This window comes from Strongylocentrotus purpuratus, unplaced genomic scaffold, assembly GCF_000002235.5.
Source record: "Strongylocentrotus purpuratus isolate Spur 01 unplaced genomic scaffold, Spur_5.0 spur5_scaffold_11, whole genome shotgun sequence".
Taxonomy (NCBI): Eukaryota; Metazoa; Echinodermata; class Echinoidea; order Camarodonta; family Strongylocentrotidae; genus Strongylocentrotus; species Strongylocentrotus purpuratus.
In genome coordinates, this window is record NW_022145596.1 from 27,477,747 (window position 1) to 27,482,901 (window position 5,155).

A 5,155-nucleotide genomic window follows, 5' to 3' on the forward strand; every position below is an offset into this window, starting at 1 on the left:
ACGTATTCGAAAAACCCTCCACAAAACAGGAATCGGAGCTGTTTGGCCAATCACAGGCTTCGACTGAAAAGCCAAGGCAGCACATCGTCATAATAAGAGGGCGACACATATATTGTCCTTTATAAATAAAAGGGACACAAGGCTACTCTAAACTAATGAAACGCCGATAATACAAACATAACCAACAGCAACTCTCCATACTTATGATCGTATCTCTTTTAATCTCATCAAGAGACTCTATAATTCATATGTGATCCTCACAGGGGCAGATCTAGCTTTTTGCCAAGTGCGGGGGGAGGGGGGAGGGGGGTGACCCAGTGGCGGATCCAGGTTTTTCCAAAAATCGCGCCGTTTACTGTTTTACTTTTTTGTTATCTTCTTCCCCTCTTTTTTTTCTTCACTTGGCCGCCCAAGGGGGGGGGGGGGGAGTTAAACCGCCGAAACCCCCTTTAGATCCGCCCCTGTCCTCCTCATAATAATAATACTACTCTCCAAACAGGTTGCTCTTCTTTTCTCTTCCCCCAAAGTTATGATACCGATAGGCATGTATTGTGGGAATTATAAGTCTTATTAATGAAACAGAAGAGATTTGGGAGTGTTGTTTCAACCATGACCTGTCTTAATTTCAGCAACCATGCAGCAGATGCTGCAAAGAGAGCCAACATTAAAGGACAAGTTCGCTCCAAAAATAATTTGCTTTTAATAGATGCAAAAAACAAGAGAAGCCGCAGAGCAAAACAACTTTGAGTAAAATCAGATAACTAATAAGGAAGTTATGCATTTTTTTTAATATGAAAAACTTTGAAAGTTAGAAAATAGCTACACAAATTGCCAATTTGGTTATCCGTTTGTGACGTCATTGTTTCACTATTTGTCAATTGCTTTGTTATCCCCCCAAACTTGATTTACTCATGCCTTTGGCCAGGTTATATGATTTGTACATATTGCGTGAACGCCGTGAATGACATTTCACAAAATCTTTTGTGAACTTAGAAACTATTTTCTGAATATTGTATATTCATAATCATTGATTTGTAATCGATAGTTTATCACAATTCACACTTTTCATGATTTAACAGAATAAAACATATTACTATATATTAGTGCATCCACACGAAAAAATAGGGCCCATCAATATTAATATATAACTTGGATGCTAGTGTGAGAAAATAATATTTTTTTTAGGAGCGAATTATAGGAAATTTATCCGATTTTGCTCAAACTTTTTTTGATTGGTTTGTCTGATTTTTCTGCTTCTATTGAAAGTAAATTATTTTTGGAATGGAATTGCCCTTTAAAGTACAAGACCACTCGAAAAATAACTTACTTTCAATAGAGCAAAAAAATCAGACAAACCAATCAAAAAAAGTTTAAGCAAAATCGAATAACTAATAAGAAAGTTTTAGAAAAAGTATTCTTACTTTTTCAAAAAAGTGAGGGGGGGGGCTTGAGCCCCCGAGTTTGCCGTTCTGCAAGCCATGATATGAAGGCTTCTAACTAGATATGCATATTTTTCGCCTGACTGTCAATTTGGGAATTCGTAATTTTCCAACAAACACATACAAATGTATAATTTACAGAAAAAAATAGAGAAAAAATCCCGGAAAATCACATTATTTCAGCAACATTTGAATTTGAGAACAGAAATATATAGGGGGCAACTGCCCCCCCCCCTCCCATCGATCAATTCACCAGCGCGTACGCAGGATTTTTTTCAAGGGGGGGGGGCTTTAAAATTTACAAATCAGGCCGAAAATTTCGCAACGACTCAGCCAGCCGCTGAATAAGCGGGGGGGGGGGGGATCGAGGGGGGTTTTAGGGGAGTTTAGTGGGGGTTTACACACAGAAAAAATACCAAAGGGGAGGGTTTAACCCCCCAAACCCCCTCCTCCTGTGTACGCGCCTGTGTACAGTGCCTCTCAGGAAAACAGTTTGAATATATACTGAAAGAGTTACCCCGTCTAAATAAAACGAATGAATAAATAAATAATACAAATACGTACAACACTAGCAAAGATCATCGCTAGATGGCGTGCTTCATCTATGATGGTTTCTTCCAATTTTAAGCTTGCCTATATAGCTAGGCGGGGGACGACCTCGTTTTTATAGTTTCGTTCACTACCCAGGGCAGTAAGCCAATTTAGTCTTTAAAATAGAGGTTACAAAAAACAAACAAAAAACAGATTCCCAAAAGTCGTATCAGGAGAATTACCCCTTGGACAATCACCCCCGGAAAAACTAACCCCCCCCCCCCCACAGGACAATTACCCCCGGAAAATTACCCCCATCCCCAAGGACAGTTAACCCTTGTTCATTGAAGTTGGTTTTAAGAAAAGCAGATTTTGTTTTCAAGGGTAATCGCATGTCGAAGAGGGTAATTTTTAGGTGAGACGGTCGTATGTCCTGCCCCGACATGCAATCCAGTCTTATAATTATTTTAAAGCCTCGACCGTAATGTACACATTATGACGAGAAAATTTAGCCTCCGTTTGGCCTGAAAATGTAAGTATCGTTTGACTTGTGTATGTTTTTGTTTTATAGCTTAAACATTGCTTAAACAGTTTGGGTGTTGTTGTTGTTGTTGTTGTTGTTGTTGTTCGATTATGTTGTAAGGCAATTCAGTCAAAATTAACTGATTATACCTTACGTGTGTTTCTAGCTAGCTCTTTTGTTCGTTTGTTTTCATGCAGTTTCGTCATAATTGTTTTGTTTCGGTGGCCGTTTGATTTAATTTTGTTTTATTTTTTTTTATTTTTCTGATCTGAGAAGTTTGGCTAAAAAAAGGTACCCCCATTTGCTTTCTTGCTTGCTTGTCCGACGGGAATCTGGCAGCCTCCCCCCTCCCCGTCGCTTTTTTGATAAAAATATCAGTTCATTCCAGCTGGTTGTTCCTGCCTATACCCCCTATATACTAATGACCTAGCGGCTACCTCCCGCAGGCACGCAGTCAGCAACTCAAAGCAACAAAACATCTCACAAGACAAGACTCAAGCAAAGGCGTCCTGGAAGAGAACATCAACAATCCATTCCAACTCCCTGTATCAACCAAACAGACGTATATAGATACTTATATACTCTCAGTTCAGCTCATAATATAGTACTCATTATGCAACCGAGAGCTTGAGGACCTTCTACCCAACCATGCCACCAGGAGCTAGAGCACATCGTCTAAGATAAAGGTACCACAATTCCAATAGACCCTGTAGCCTGTAGGAAAGGAAATAAGATTTAGGCATAAAAGACAATAACGATGTGTGGAGGATTAGTTTAACCTATCATCATGGGGGTCTCAATCATGTAGAAATACTGTAAGCATGCGTGACCACAGGTTTTTCCAGACACCACCTAAACGAAGATTTCGCGGGTTTTTTCCCCCGAACTCGCATCCTACACGGGTATTTCAAAAAAGTGTACCACCCCCGTAAAAACTAGGGGTTCGGGGGTTCGCGCTAACCCCCCCCCCTAAAAAAAGGACATATATATATATATTTATATAAATATGTTTTTGCTCAAGAAGGGGAAGGGGGTGTTAATTGATTTAAAAAAAGAATTTGTGCTCCATCCTAAACAAGTATTGTTAAATTGTAACCCCTTTAGCAATTTGAAGTGCGATAGAGATTACCATTGAAGTTGTTGACAATGTAAAATAAATCAAATTGTGCTTGTGATGTAAAATTCATAATGTAAACGTTTATTTCCAGAGAAGAGCAATAACATCAACCTGAAACAAAAGGGTTTAATGCACAGCCATCATATAAGTCTCTTTTTTAGAAAAAAATAAGTACATCTACAATTTTATCTATTTTATGAAACTTACATGTAGTGTTTACAAAAAGTACACCATGTACAACGAACGGTTAGTATTCTACTATGCATTATAATTTAATAAGACCCTATTGATGCATGCATGCACCAACTCGCGCTAAATATTTTAAAGCTACCTCTCGCGGCCGTCGTCCACAGAGCTGACAGAGCGCCTATAACCAACTAGCAAGGCGGCAGGTGCAGGCGGCGGACGACAGGGTCGCCAATGGGCAATTGTTACCGCCCCCCCCCCCCCCCCCCAATCTCGTTTGAGGGCTAGAAAAAGTACCCTCCAAAAATGGCCCAAAACCGCGCGGCGCGGACCGCTTCCCATCTAAAAAAAAAAAACACCCCTTTATGCTCGTTTTCTTGGTCACGCATGCTAACAGCAAACAGCATTTGTATTTGGCTGAGATATCGGGCTTCTCATTTAGCCAAGTGAGCATGCGCCTAAATATATCTACTTCATATATTTGGCCTTACAAAAATATTGTTGAAAATAATCTATTTGTGCATTATTTTGTTTATCTATAATCTCATTGAACACTTGTGTAAAAGATGGACAATATACAGTTATGCGAGGTCAGTGGGATAACCAGATTTTTAAACGGGGGGGGGGGGGGGCGACGTACAAAATAACACAGTGGATTACCTTTTTTGTAGTGAATGTACAGATGGGGGTGGACATGGCCCTACTTGCACCAAGGCTATATACTGTATATGCCTATCTCAGGCCTAATGAATTGCAAACTTATTTTCTCTCGTCCTTTTTATTACAATGGCCCTGGCTATTTATCAGAGTGCGGGGAGGCGGGCACACTGTTCTTACAAATTACAATGATTGGAAGAAAACAATTAGTAACTTCATCTTATTTGATCTTCCCGATGGTTTCGATGAGCATAGTATTTAAACTTGGACAGTAATATTGTTATGAGGTTGGGTTTGTCTCCGTACACGAACAATTTTTTCATTTCAATATAGCAGAAATTGAGACATCAGATAAGAAAATTGGGAAAATTTAAAAGAAAGACAAAATGTAACAAGAAATTATCAAAGTTTTTTCAACTAGCCGTATAGATAAACTTCAAATTTGCCGAATCGGTAATGTCACAGTTATGTATTGCTATGCCATACAACTTTCCCCCAAAATCTGTTCCAATACACACACAAATAAAAAAAAAGAAGGTCCATTACTTCTAGAAAAAGAATTTCCGTTTCGGTTTAATAAAATTTGGAGTGGACTATTAGGCTATTATTATTATTACTATTATTATTATTATTATTTCTTTTTAGTAGTGTCAAAAGGGAGAAAATATACTTTGTAGAAAAACAAAAATTATTAACGGGAGA